Source organism: Lontra canadensis, unplaced genomic scaffold (genome assembly GCF_010015895.1).
Source record: "Lontra canadensis isolate GAN:19392208 unplaced genomic scaffold, GSC_riverotter_1.0 scaffold12, whole genome shotgun sequence".
Classification (NCBI taxonomy): domain Eukaryota; kingdom Metazoa; phylum Chordata; class Mammalia; order Carnivora; family Mustelidae; genus Lontra; species Lontra canadensis.
The window spans coordinates 21,323,012-21,338,950 of NW_022631006.1; positions in this window are offsets into that span (position 1 = coordinate 21,323,012).

The following is a 15,939-nucleotide window of genomic DNA, read 5'->3' on the forward strand; positions in this document are numbered from 1 at the left end:
CCCAAGTTATACTCCTCAAGAATGCATTTCTGAAAGCTGTGTTCTTAAATATGAAAACTCTTACGAATGCATTCTTCTTTTAATATGTACAAATAATGAAAATTTCAGTATAAATTATTCATATTCAAAACTGTATACTTTTTAAATATAAATGCCTCTCAGTTTCTACCTCTCTTCACCCTCAATATTTAGTTATAGCAGCAGAGTTATCTGGCAGCAGAGACCAGAGCAGCATTCCTCAAATGTAAGAAAGATAAAATAAAACTGACTAGCTACAATCAAATAGTTAAAAGGAAATAGTCATTTGGGTGACTCTTTGGGTGAAATAGTCATTTGGAAAGGTGATCATTCAGCAAGTTGGTTCCAGGCAAAACAACCTAGAGCCTTTCTTCTCACCTCTGCTTTGACCCCCACTCATGTTCACATTTCTTCTTCTTCACTCCTCTATTTCAATATTTGTCTCTTTCCCTGATAATTTCCTGAGAGCATAGAGACTACTTATGGTTCATATATACTAAGCTAGATAAAAAACTTGTTCATGTTGGCAAATGAGAAGAAGGCCAGGCTTTTCTGGAGATAAGCAGGCTGCTTGAAGAAGAAACATGGTAAGACAAAAAGATTCCTCAAATTCTGATACATATTTTCCCAATAATTGTTTTCTTACAGCTAGATAAAAAATTGAGTAAGTTCCAAAGATTTGAGTAGATTTTATTTTTCTGTTTATTAATTCCCAGTTTTAAGAAACTTCTCAAAACATAGCTAATTTAAACCAGTTAGAATAAAGTTTCCTATTAAATTTCCTGAAGATCATTGAGGTCTCATTAAAATAAGCCCTGCATCCTCTGTTTGGAAACATTCTGCTTTGCTCATGTGCCTTTTCCTGCCAGTTTGTTGTTGTTGTTGTTGTTGTTGTTGTTGTTGTTGTTGTTTTCCAAATTCTTAGTTCAAATACTGAAACTCTTAATGAGTCTTTGTTCGATTTTGATGGTAATATTAAAAGAGGGGTTATAGCTTGGTGTTTTTATCTGGGTCTTCAGATTTATTGCTGCCCTTTTCCCTTTGCTAAGAGAGAAGAGAGGCCAAGGTCCTGAGATGCAGCCTCAGGACAAAGAAGGAGCCAGTTTGGCTTCTGCATGATCAATGAATCATGGTAATCATAGATCTCCTGGGGCTCAAGCCCACTGGCAAGCCAGCTGAGGAAAAGAGCCTCAGCTTCTGTAGCAGGTAGAGCCAGCCAGCAGGATGATGATGGATTAATTTCATTGGCCTCACCCTGTTTTTCTTTAGTGGATACCTGCATGATACATATATGTGTGTGTGTGTACACATATGTACACACATATTTACATATATACACACATATATACATATATGTATGTATGTATGTCCCTACACCTGTTTTTAAATAATGATGAAGCTGTGATGATTTTATATACCATGAGGATACTAGAGTGCCTCAGGCAGTAACGTCTGTCACCTTGAATATCTCCTATCTGCTGGGAACCCCAGACTTGCTTGTAAACTAAATAACTAATAATATGAGTTTTTCTAGAAGTGTTATTATATCTGCCACATTGGGATAATCATGGATTCTGTTAAATCAGACTTATAGATCTGGAGTACTTTCAATTTGATTCCAAGGGTAACTCCTATACTTGGACCCAAACCACATTTCCTCACAATGTAAAGTCTAGTATGTGGGGTAGTACGGGGTAATCTGGAGAGAATCTCCTGACCCTCACATACAGACATCTGAAATGCTTCCATTAATGACACACCCTTCCAGGGAAATATTTTGACTGTTTGTTGTTACTAACAGAGAAAATAAAATTGTTTGGGCTGCAGGGCTTTTACATCACCCCAATGAACATGAGCCAAGAAGCCCGTGTGTCTTATCATCACAGATTTTTACATTTAAGGGCCTAATGGTGTGAGACATTAAAATTCTGAAGGCTTGTGCAAAAGTGCTATGTTACTTTTTCACAGGTGTAACTAATCATATAGAATATTTTGCTGTTAGTGTAACCAAATGTTTAATTGTGGAGTAAACCAATTGCTTTCTGACAGCTCTAATCTGGAGATATTTTTGACCAAAGCAAGTACAATATTTTCATTGACTAGTGGAACAAAAATTTATTAGCAGATATCAAATAGCTCAAGAACTCTAAGTTTACCAATATGAGAGGTAGACATTAGAAAGCATAAGAAAATAAACCTCACAGAATATTCAAAAAAAAATTAATAATTTTTTTTTAAAAATCCCCCTGGTTAGGTGTAAAACATTCAAGAAGAAACTCAAAGAAAAAAAAATAGAAGGAAAATTCAGTACTTATGATCAACTATGAGAGAGTGTTTTTAAACACTCACCCAGTTAGTTAAATCAAATATTTTTTACATTTACATACTAAGAAATCTTACTAATGAAAGGTAATTAATAAAGGATGGACCTAATTAATAATAAATCTGAAAATTCAAGGAGTAGGTACGAAAGAGAAAACTAACATATGTTATTACTACTTTTAAAGATTGTCTGTAGAGTTCAGGCATTAACTTCCTTACAGTCCAAATTAATCCAAACATCTGATGAATATTCTCAGTACACATTTACTAATGATAACAGAGGCAGGAAGAGAATGTTTGTCCCGGCAATTTAAGACTCACTAAGTTAACTACTACTAAGTATACCATGGATCTCTATTCCCTTGATGAACTTGAGCTAAACTTTCATTATTTTTCCTATTTCCAAAAGGCATTTACCTGGCCAGGTATCAAACTTTTATTTTGTAATTTAATTTTTTTTTCAGGTATCATGCCTTTAAATTGTTAATGTTATCAAGGTGGGAGGAGAGGTAAAATTGTAGGCAGGTCCTCTAGAAGACTGAAGACTCCACAGTATTTTCCTCTGAAGGCAAAAACTCCCTGATTACATTTAGAATTCTATAGCTGTAAGAAAGTTTAACAGACAGTGGCTTAAGGACAATGCATGAAATGACCCATCTGTTTCAAAACAAAGTTGCTTAGCCCATATGGTGGAAGAGAGATGACAGTGTTAAATCCAGCAGGCACCTGGAGAACTATTTCCTTAGTGCCCTATGAAGGAAGGCAGACTTTCTTTCTGGCTTCTGACTACCCACATGACCTTCTGACATCTTCCTGGGTCTGCTGTATAGACAGAATGGGTCATCAGACAGCATTGTCCTACTAGGCCAACTAAGCCTTCCCCAGTGGAAGTTTTATAATGAGTGACCTTTTTCTTATGAGAAGTGGAAACCTAAAACTTTGAGTTGCACCCAGGCCCTGATGTGTTTTTCTGGGGCAGCCTTTTCTAGACACACGTGTGTATACCTCTAACACCTGCACATCATTGCATTGCCCAGTTCTAAGAATAGGAAGCCAAACGCCACATGAACACTGGGCAGAGAAATAAGGCAGGGAGAACAGACAAGCCCTGGCGAGGTATGTCTAACGCCAGGGCACACATGGTGCCCTAGGCTGTCCAGAGGAGGTGTGACACTGTTTACCAGGGAGAGTGGCTGCTGCAGCCTGGCTCCCTACGCCCTGTCTGGCTTATGAAATTTGATCTAAATCACAGAAGTCAAAAACATATTACTCTGACCACAATTCACATTCCGTAGGAGGAGACGGGATTAGAACATTTCTATTCTTGCCCAGTGCTACTAAATTTAAAGTCAACATAACTGTTAACTGCAGTCTTCCTTCAAAAGACCAAAAGCAAGCATCATTTTCTGGTGGCACAATGCTCTGAAATGTCGCCATGAACTGTATGGCTGGAAAAAGGAAGATGAGAGGTCACAAGAGTCCTAAACTCATAGCCAAGGTGGCTAGCAGTGCCACTTATAGTGAACACCTCTGCTTGAGACTTCATTCATACCCTCGTCCATTCATTTATTCATTTATTTCTTTATTTATTAAGCTTCTATGTATTAAGCCATTTATTAAGCTTCTATTATGTATAGAGCATAAAAGTGAACAATCCCCAGTCCTTGACAGGCTTATAAAGGAGACAGGCACACACATGAAGAGTAACAATTCTCCATCAAATTAAATCTGGTATGCTAATAGCTTCCCTCTCTTTGACTTGTGCACCCTTGCTCAGTTACTCTTGGGTCTAGAGTCTTTCATTTCTTGTTCACCTAAGAATCTTTCTCATAATTTGAAATGTAGCTCAGAAGTACTTTTCTAGTCTTCCTTCTTCAGGAAGGCCATCTGGATTTATCAGACAGGCCCAAGAAGCATCTCATAGCAAACTTCACAATTATTCTCCTTTTTAGCCTTCTTCTCCAAATCCCTACCTGACTCTCTTTTACATTTTTTAACCAACGTTTTTGTATATCAAGTCATTTTTTAGGTTATGTTTAATTTTATGAGGATATCAGCACCTTGATTAGTTTTCCCAATTCTCTCATACCATGTGGGACCATCAGTGACTTAGATCTGCTATCAAGTAGTTGGGGGATTTATTTCCATTTACCTGGCCAGATCTCTGTGATGGACATCTAAGAGGAAATCACCTCTCTTGCTAGTCAACCTGAGACCACTGAAGACTCCTATAGAGAAACATGAGCAGGAACTGTGGCTATTAAGTTCTGTCTTTGGATTTAGTTTTTATTTCTGCTGGTCCACAAGTCTGAAGGAACTAAATTCTGTGGATTATTTTCCTACTTCTACTTCAAATAATATTATATATTATTATTTTACACAGGCTGAGACATCAACCCCTGGGTCTAAGGAATGGCCCTGAGCTTACTGTTCTACCTGCACCTGAATAATTGGTGCCTTGAAAGAAGGCCTGCAGTAGTCTTATTCCCCAACTCTTTTCTCTAATCTTTTTTTTTTTTTTAAGGGGAAGAGGGGCAGAGAGGGAGTGAGAGAATCTTAAGCAGCCTCCAAGTCCAGCACCGAGCCCAACACAGGGCTCAATCCCACAACCCTGAGATCATGACCTGAGCCAAAATCAAAAGTTGGATGCTTAACCAACTAAGTCACTCAAGCACACCTCTTTCCTCTATTCTTTTTTTTTTAAATTAACATATAATGTATTATTTGCCCCAGATCCTCTACTCTTACCACAGCTGACCAATTGAAGGCCAGCAAAAAGTTCCTACCTATAGGAACATGTTATCCTCCTGTACCACAGTGGGTTAAGATTTGGGGTAAAGCACCTCTTGGGCATGTAGTACTGAGAGCTCTTTACTCATTTCTATGTGTCCTTCTTTCCACAGAGAGAGTAAGGGCAAATCATCAGGGAAGAGGAAGAGAGCTTGGAGAGGGTTACAGCTTGTGGACATGCTGAGAAATTACCTCTTAGAATAGAATCCTAGGATGGACTAAATATTATTTACACAGAAAAAAAAAAAAAAACAACTAAAGGAAAGAATGTGAGTTACTTGGAGTTGAGTTGTCATTGAAGAATTCAGCAATTCTACACATTAGTGACCTGCACCAGGAAGGAACAAGTCTCTGGCCTGGCATCCTGCATCCCCAGGCACAGGTTCTGGACTGGCCCTGAAACAGGAGACTCAGCTCCCAGCATATTGAAACTACATCAACGAAATATTATTTTCTTTCCATGGAAAAATTATAGCAAAGAGATTAAGATATGATTTAGTACATTTCAAAGGAAAACAAGCATTTATTGCAATAAATAATCATAAAATAGGTCTAATAATACTCTACTTTAAAAATACTCTCATGGATTGGGAAAATAGTGAAATTTCCCTTTCACAGTGCTTAAATTTTCACAGAGCATTAAATTAATGGTCTGAAATTTTGACTGCTAATTCAAGGTCTGGGGTTCCTCACTGCATGACCCATGGCTCAGCCCCTCACTTCTTTGTGTTCCCCATGTCTTTCTCTGCACAATGGGGCACTTCTCCTCTCCTTTCTCAGTGAGCATTTTCTGAAATAACTAAAATAAGACAAGGGTTTTATCCTTTAAAAGACATGATGCCAACAGTTTCAAGTTTTATTTTCATACACAGTTCCTTCTGAATAATATTATCCCCATTGTAATTCCACAAAACATATACACACAATAAGCAAGAATGTGCAGCAGATCTAAATAAAGTTACAGAGAGACAAGTACTGGAGACTAGACTCAGTTATCTGTTCAACAAAACAAATCACTTTTTTAACAATACCACACTCATTAAGTTGAGATAAACACATAAGAATTTCATAAAATAGAAAAGGTAGCCACAAATATCTTTCTTTTCCATTCCTTGGCAACACTGTGCCCTCCCCAACTCAGATCTTCCCTTTGTGGTGCCTTCCCGGTGGGTCTAATGTACTTGATCAGTATCAACTTGTGTTTGTTCATATGTTGCTGATCATTGCTTCCTGCCACACTGTCAAAGTCTGTCTGGAGAGCTTTTGAGAAATGCCATTTCCCAGGCTCTACTCCTGAAATCCTAACTGCCGTTGGTCCTGAGTGGAACTGAGGCAGGCCTGATTTTAAAAGGCTTACAGTGGGTGAGGGCACCTGGGTGGTGCAGTCAGTTAAGCATCTGACTCTTGGTTTTGGCTCAGGTCGTGATCTCAGGGTCAAAAGACTGAGCCCTGTGTTGGGCTCTGCACTCAGTGTGGAGTCTACTTAAGACCTTCTCTCCCTCTGCCCCTCCCCACCTCTCTGTCTCTTTCTCTCACAAATAAACAAGTAAATAAATAAATTTTAAAATAAATATATATAAGTCTCACCAGGTGATTCTAATGTGCAGCTTGGCTGGGAAAAACAAACAAAAAAACAAAAACACATTGCATGGTTGACCCAGAGAAGGGCTTTCACTTGTAGGTAGAGAGAGCTAAAAAAATAATTACTGATGCCCTGAATATATACCCTGTTTAAGGAATTACCTTTGTGCAGGAGAGGCATCGTCGTGTCCCTGATGGCCCAAGGTGTATCTCAACGTGTTCTCAAAATCCATTAGTTGCAATGGAGTCATTTAATTCCATGCTTTTGGGTAGGTTGACCATATAATTTATTCTTCAAACTAGTGAATTAGGAGAATGAATTTGAGGGTGAATTATGCTAGAACAACCAGGCAAACGGGTCCATACAGGCCACCCCACTTACGGGAGATTTTTCTAATTGGGAAATACTTAAACAGACTTTTAGGATACAACTTTTTGCTTCTTGAACAGATTAATTTTCTCATTTGTAAAACTGATGTAGTAGTTGACAAGTTAGATGGAAGTTTAAATGTGGATATGTTTAAGTCCTGTATATAAAGGTTGTGTATTACTATTTGATCCAAAATACTTGCCATCAGAGAGACTGAGACACAAGAAAGTGTTAACAGAGAAGAATTAACAATCGTTATTCAGCATTTCCTTTTTTAATTTAGCTCCCACAGTGAACTTGGAAATGAGCCAAAGGAAGCAATTTACAGATTTGTCAAAAGCCTCACCATGGCCTATTCTGTGAGATGCTACCCATCTAACCTCTCAGGTTTCTTTTTCTAAACATCCTGGCTCAAATATTTCCTAGTGCACCAAAGAGAATTTGCAGTTGCAGTATTATGGTTATAAAAGACTCTAATAAGTATAAACAACACCAAACATCTATACTATATTTTACAGATGAAATGACATTCAGTATTCCAGGAAGGCAAAGCCTTTAGATGTGCCCACCACTGCTAGCTTTATTTCCTTGGTAGTTTCTTCACTTTGCTCACTCCCACTTTCCTCCTGGGTAAGTGGGGATGGCACTGCTCCTCTCCTTAGGTTATTTGAGGCTGGAGGTGGAAATGTTAGAGTCTAGTCCATGGAACATACACAAATGGCAGCTACTACTGCTATCATTGTCATTGGTTTTGGCTCCTGATCCTCCTAGCAACCAACCCATGCAGGGAATAGAACAGGTGGTGGGAGGAACAGCCCTGGGGAGGAGCAGGGGAAGAGGAGAAGGGCAAGGAGAGTCATTCCTATTTTACCAAGGTGGCTGGATCTGAAGCTCAGGTCTATTAGTGCAGTTTAGATTAAGTCTGATGACTTCATAATTAGGACTCAGAGTTAGGCAGGCTCTTACCTCTCTCCTCATCAATCTTGAAGCCAGGGGTTTACGCAAGTCTGGCTGAAGTATCTCCTGTATCTGAAAGTCTCACATTGATGGCATAGCATAGCAGGTATTGCACAGAGCCACAGCCTTGTGCATGGTAAGCACCACTACCACCACCACCCCCCTCAGCCCCCTGTCTTCTGGCATTATTTCCTTAACTTTCCCGGCTATGCACATTTCGATTCCATGTGGTACAATTGTTAGCATTTAGCAAGAAAGTGGAATATCGCTCAACACATTTAGATAATTTATTTGCCGAGCTAGTGTTTTTATTGCCTAAGCCTAGATTAGATTGAGCTTTTTCTTTTTTTCCAATACAAGAGAAGTAATTGAGAAAAGTGGCTAAGTGTTATTGCAGGCACAATGGAGTCATTTAACTGGCATGCAAAAATGCAGTGATAGACACAGATGGAAGAGGAGGAATGAACGCCAGGAAAAGACATCAGAGCTGAGATCAGAAAGGACCAAAGAAGTGCCCCTTCTCTACTTTATCCCAGGGACATGAGGCAGACAGGAGGAAGACTATGCAGTCTATAGTTCTTTGCTTATGGACCTTAATGTACTCCTTGCATAAATGGAGATATCCTTCATATCAGGAGGTGCTGATTACTCATCCACCTGGTTCATAGGTTTCTGTATCTGTATCTAAGTCAAAAGGGTCCGTGGGTTTGCCAGCCCTGCGAAGTTTATCACCAAGGGAGTAAGAGGAACAAATGACTCTGATCTTGTAAAGAATCTTTTATTCTCAACTAAAGTTGAGATTGCAAATCTCAAAATAAACATGAAAGTAGTCTCCTGTGTGGCACAGTGCCCTATAATTTTCATCTCACTGGGCTCTATAAATTTCAGCTTTCTAATCTACAGACAACATTCATATGGGTAAATGAGTTCACTTGCCCCAAGACCTGGCTACAAGGTTAGGTACCTAATCTGAACCTAAAGCTGATGTTTGTGTTAGGAGAAATCTGGGTGTCATTTTTTCTTACACTGTCAATGCATGCTTCTTCAAGGAACAATTCAGTGTACTTCTATTGGTTGATCTCTTGTTCTGGATAGCTACACACACCCCAGAATGCTAAGATTCTGGTTTTAAACCAGAAACATGTAGGGCACATGTGGGAATCAAATTCACAAGGAAAGGTCTACTACTAGTTTCATACATCACTCTCCTCCTGAACTTCCCTTTCTTCTTTGCTCGTTATTTCATGTCTTTCATCATATGAAAGCTCTATGCTTTGTAGAATTTGAATCCCACGCTTTCTGCTAGAATACTCCTTTGATAAAGAAGTAGAGTGGGCAACACCAATTAATCAACCAGCATGGTGGGCTTCAGCAAAAAAAAAAAAAAAAAAAAAAAGCTACCAACAAAATACTGAGATCCATGGAAATAGAAAGACTATAGAGGTAGAGCCATGATCCTTCTAGGTCATTTATAATTAAAACATGAAGTTAGCAGAGCCTAGGATTGATTTATCATGCTTCTCTTCTCTCCTCTCTTCTTCTCTCCTCTTTCTTAACTTCCTTCCCCTTTCCTGCCCCTACACACCACAGCACACACACACACACACACACACACACACACACACACACACTCATTTCAGACCTGGATGAAAGCCTAATGGTAATTCCGTACCAACTTTTAATCTGTCCAAATTACCAGGTTTCCACTGCCATATGCCAAGGTACCAGTGAGATTTCTGGTGCCACCCAGCAATTCGGAGTGGTTAGGACGGTCGGATGATGGCTGCACCCTTGTTGCAGTTTGCTTTATGAACTCCCCTTGCTTATGGCTTTTTAACTTTGGAATAATGAGCCCCTTCATGCTGAAGTGGAGTCCAAGAAATGGAGAAGGGATTCCAGTCTAAATGGGAAAAGGAGAGGCAAGCAAAACACCATTTTCAAACCATAAGGCAGGAAAAAACAGGGGCAGGAACCAGTTGTTAAAAATATTGTTTTTATAGGACTTGTGGCAAAAAAAAAAAAAAATTCTTTTATGTAAAAGACTACCTACATTCATTGACTGGAAAATAAAAATGAGGGCATGCATTATGAGGGGGGTTTAATTTTTAGTTACAAATCTTCTTTTCTTTGATTTTTTTTTTATAAATCTTTTCTTTGATTTGGTCTTTTCTACCTTGACTATTGGAGGATTCTTGTACAAACTCAAAATATGAATTGGCTGAATTACACAAATAGAGAAAAACTCTTCCACCACATCTTCATATTTTACTCTTTTACATGGCCCTTGAAGAGCTACACAAATCCTTTTATCATCAAATAGAACACCCTTTGTCCAGTACAGCATAGCCAACAAACTACCACACTTAAAGACCTCATCTCAGTTTATCTCATGAGGTCCTCACTTAACCTCCTTAGTTATCTTCTTCCATTCTTTCATTCCACTAATGTTTATGCACTCAGAATATAGCAGGGAGAAAAAGAATAAAACTCCCAGCCCTTATTTGAATGGAAAAAGAGACAGACAGTAAAGAAAACAAGAATTTTCCATATCTTGTGTGTTTTATGGTGACAGGTTAAGTGAAAAAATTAAAATAAAGAAGGGCTGTGGTGATATTGTGTGTTTTCCCACTTTAAGAGAGTAGTCAAGGACCACATCCCTGAGAAAGTGGTCCTGTCACCCCAACTTGTCAGAAGACAGGTAATATCACCATGCTTGTTGTCTTTCAAGGTTTCAAGTGACCTTCAAACAACTAGATGTTGGAACAGTGTTTTTATTTAACATGTTCTGTACTCACTGTGCTGGTACTGTGAGGAAAACAAAGAATTAACAGAAATAAAAGATAATTTTAAAAAGGTTTTTCCATTTCCAATAGATTCCACCTTCTTGAGGGTAGAAATAGACTATATGAATCATCATATACTTTAAGAACTTGACACAAATCATGCTATAAAATGCTGTTTGCTAACTCTTGGGACTTCATCAAGATCAAAAGCTTTTGCACAGCAAAGGAAATAGTTAACAAAACCAAAAGACAACTGACAGAATGGGAGAAGATATTTGCAAGCGACATATCAGATAAAGGGCTAGTATCCAAAATCTATAAAGAGCTTAGCAAACTCAACACCCAAAGAACAAAGAATCCAATCAAGAAATGGGCAGAGGACATGAATAGACATTTCTGCAAAGAAGACATCCAGTTGGCCAACAGACACATGAAAAAGTGCTCCCCATTACTCGGCATCAGGGAAATACAAATCAAAACCACAATGAGATATCACCTCACACCAGTCAGAATGGCTAAAATTAACAAGTCAGGAAATGACAGATGCTGGCGAGGATGCGGAGAAAGGGGAACCCTCCTACACTATTGGTGGGAATGCAAGCTGGTGCAACCACTCTAGAAAACAGCATGGAGGTTCCTCAAAAAGTTGAAAATAGAGCTACCTTATGACCCAGCAATTGCACTATTGGGTATTTACCCTAAAGATACAAATGTAGTGATCCGAAGGGGCACGTACACCCAAATGTTTATAGCAGCAATATCCACAATAGCCAAACTATGGAAAGAACTTAGATTTCCATCAACAGATGACTGGATAAAGAAGATGTGGTATATATATATATATACTATTGTGGTATATATATACTATTCCTATATATGTTCCTATATATATTCCTATATATATTTATATATATATATATATATATATATATATATAGTATTCTAGTACTAGTATTCCTATATATATATAGGAATACTATGCAGCCATCAAAAGAAATGAAATCTTGCCATTTGCGATGACGTGGATGGAACTAGAGGGTATTATGCTTAGTGAAATAAGTCAGTCGGGAAAGACAGCTATCATATGATCTCCCTGATATGAGGAGGTGGAGATGCAACGTGGGGGGTTTGGGGGGTAGGAAAAGAATAAATGAAACAAGATGGGATCGGGAGGGAGACAAACCATACGAGACTCTTAATCTCACAAAACAAACTGAGGGGTCCGGGGGGAGGGGGGTGGGGAGAGGGTGGTGGAGTTATTGACATTGGGGAGGGTATGTGCTATGGTGAGTGCTGTGAAGTGTGTAAACCTGGCGATTCACAGACCTGTACCCCTGGGGCTAACAATACATTATATGTTATAAAAAATAAAAAAAAAAATTAAAAAGCTGTTTGCTGTAAGCTAGGTGGTCAGAAAAGGCTTTATCTATTAGCTTTCTTATGATCCAACATAGGAGACAAGAGAAGGACATTGGAGGTGAGGGGAACAACAGGGCTTATGCAGTCTCCAGTTCCTCAACAGAGTTTTTAAATAATCAATGGATTAATGCATTTAGAGCTCCAAGATAATTTTCACTTTTTTCCCCAAGGTTTTCTCTTTCTCCTTCCAGCATACATTGTCTTCTTTCCTTGTGCCGAATTTTCTCTTTGGTGGTTTGGATAATTATGAGTTCAATATTCAGAGCCATGTTCTCTTCAATTTTATTTTTCCTGAGCCACTTATGAGCATCAGGTTCTGCATAGGCTACCAACATGAAAAACAAACAATCTGAACTAAAAACCAGTGACCTTCCTCTCAGGGAACTGCCGAACTGGTAAATGACCTAACAACCATACAGTTATCGTAGATAATGCTCACTCTTTCTCAGAAATCCACTCTTCCCTGATTTTTTTCACTGGGCATATGACGATATAGAAAAAAGCAACATGTCTAGACTCCTCTGTAGGTAAAGATAGCCTCGGTTCTGCCAATAAGTAGTTATAAGAAGGGACATAATTCTCTCTTTAAAATACATTTCTCATTGGTTTCTGCTTCTGACTACTACAGGACCAGTATACTTACATGAACAGCTAGAAAACCAGATAAAATATAGGAAACAACTCTTTCAGACATTGAGACAGTAATCAGAACAAGTCTGTTATCACTGAGAAAAGGGAAACAAAGATGAAACCTGTTATTGGCCTTGATTTCTGCCTACAGAAGGTGGCCTGAGGGAGATGATCCCCAGCAAGTGCTTGAGAGCTTGCTGAGCTGAAAAGAAAAACATTGGCTTTTAGGGAGGCTGAAGCAGTCAGAATTTGTAGGACAGAGTATTGGAGAGGGGCGATCTTTGCAGACAAACATTCATTAAAATCCCTTTAAATATGTGTGTATACAGTGAAACTCCACAAAAAGCAACTCGTAGAGGAAAATAACTACCAGGGAAGTGTATGCTGAACAACTCTTAGAGCTTTAACTAGGTTGAGAGATATTTAAACTCTTTTCAGCTAGAACAGAGAAACATATTTAATTTTTTTTAAGATTTTATTTATTTATTTGACAGAGAGAGAGAGAGATCACAAGTAGGCGGAGAGGCAGGCAGAGAGAGAGAGAGAGAGAGAGAGGAGGAAGCAGGCTCCCCACTGAGCAGAGAGCCCGATACGGGGCTCGATCCCAGGACCCTGGGATCATTACCTGAGCTGAAGGCAGAGGCTTTAACCCACTGAGCCACCCAGGTGCCCCAGAGAAACATATTTAAACCCTCAGGAGAGGGGCACCTGGTTGGCTTGGTGGGTTAAGCATAAGTGTTTGGCTCAGGTCATGATCCCAGGGTCCTAGGATTGAACCCTATGTCCAGCTCTCTGCTCAGCAGGGAGTCTGATTCTGCCTCTCCCTCTGCCTGCATCTCCCCCTGCTTGTGCTCTCTCTCTGTCTCTCAAATAAATAAATGAATGATATCTTTATAAACAAACAAACCTTCAGAAGATTCATTAAATAACCTAGAAGGGCTGTGACTTGTAACTGTGGCTGAATTAGTCCTAGAGTAAAGGGTACTCTAAACCAGTCCTAACAAAGCTTAAAAACAAACTTGAAAATACAAGCTTTGCAAGTAAATTATTTACTTAACATTACTACTTCAGCACTCTTTAAAGGAAGAAAACATAGTAAATACTCATTATTGTAACATGCATAATGTGATATTTGATAAAAATTTGCTACATAAGCAAAGAAGCAGCCCATTGTTACCATAAAATACGAGAAGATACAAGCAGAACTAGAAATGACATTGATGATGAAATTAAAAGAGATTTTAAATCAACTATTACAAATTTGATCAATATTCCTAAAGAACAGCATGATCTTAATAGTCAGTAATAAAAAAGAACTTCTAGAGATGAAAAATACAGTGTCTGAAATAAATATATTTAACAATGAATAATTTTTAGTAAATAACTTTAATGTATAAATTCAATAATTATAATAATTTTATAACAAATAACTTTCTCAGATAACAAAGTCCAGTCTGTTTTATTTCTAATCCAAATATTGCAAATATACAAAAATTGCCAAGACAAAGTTGAACACACCCAGATTTATTTACACAGTGCTAAAGAAATTTGGGTTCAATTTCCTTTTTTTTTTTTTTTAATTTTGTTATGGGGTCTGCCTTTGTTGTATAACTGACGTGGCTCATTGAAACTTGATTATCCCACCACACATGCAATTTTCTGTTTGGAGAATAGAAAACTTGGGGGTTTAGCGAACATGCAGTAATGATGTTAGTATTACTTTATACTTTAGTTGGGAGGCAGCTGTCTCACAGCTTGGGAAGAAGGCAGAGAAGTTATAGGACATGCTCAGGAAGGGAACAAGAGAAAAGAGAGGTTGAACAAGAAGCACATGGAGACTCTGAACATTTCTGTGTATAAGGATAAGGAAGGTACTTTATAGGCAGGGGACTCTGAGGAAGGGAGAAGTCAAGACTGGCTTTGTGGTTACAATCCTGAGATTGATTAGGTAACCAGGGATGATGCAGCAGAGATAGTGGCATCAGGGGTATAATTCCTCCACCCAACCCTGGGATGTAATGTGCCTCTGTGGAGAAACTAAATTATTCTGCCCATAGTGAATTATGGGAAGAGAGTGGTGGGAAAGCATGCAAACAACTGGAATGAGAGTAGAAAAGGAAAAATCCCATGATGCTAGAATGAATTAAAAGTATCAAGATATACAGATAGATATAGATGTAGATAATTCCCAGTTTTGTTTGTGAACTGCAAGAAACTAGAAGCAAAGATTCTGAGTTGGAATGAGCATACTGGCATCTAGATCCTGGCATCTAAACACCTTCATATTTCTCTAAAAGGAACTAGTGATTCTTGGGAGAAATGCTGATTCTAGCCTTGGGGCAGGAAAAGTTTTAGGTGTTCTTAAAACATCTTATTGTGCTAAAGATTAAGGGAGTGGTTAACCTCTGATTGAACCATGTCAAAATGACACAGGAGTCAGCTTGGAGGGGCATCCCATTGGCTAAATTTGGATAATTTGAGCATCAAAGTAGGAACTGTCAGTAGCATATTACAACATATTGAATAAGACGATAAATGAATGAATGTAATGAACTGGAAGGTGTTCATTTTACGAAGGAATGCCTTCTAATAACGTAGAAGATACAACAGAATATGAAAATCTTTATTTTGCAATCATCATAGTCATAATCGATTCATCAAAGAATCATCATGGATGCTAAAATCATTGGTTGAAGGGTTGTCAGGAAGCAGAATATTCACACAGTCTCAGAATATCACTTTTAAATATGCAGAAAGAAAAATAACTTTTAAAGAAGAAACCTAGAGTTCACCAACTTAATCAACTGATTCAACTTAATATTACCAGTAAGGAAATAAACTAATATCACTTGCCTTATTTTAGAAATTACTGAGACTACATCATCACCTATGTAGCATTTCTACCAAATGTGTTTAAATCTAGTCATGAGAGAACAACCATAAAAATTGAAATTTAGAAACATTCTAAAAAACAACTGCTCTGGACTCTCCAAAGCAAACAAAACTGATGAATCTAGGTGAAAGGTATGAGTATTTGTTGAACTATTCTTGTAACTTTTCTGTAAGTTG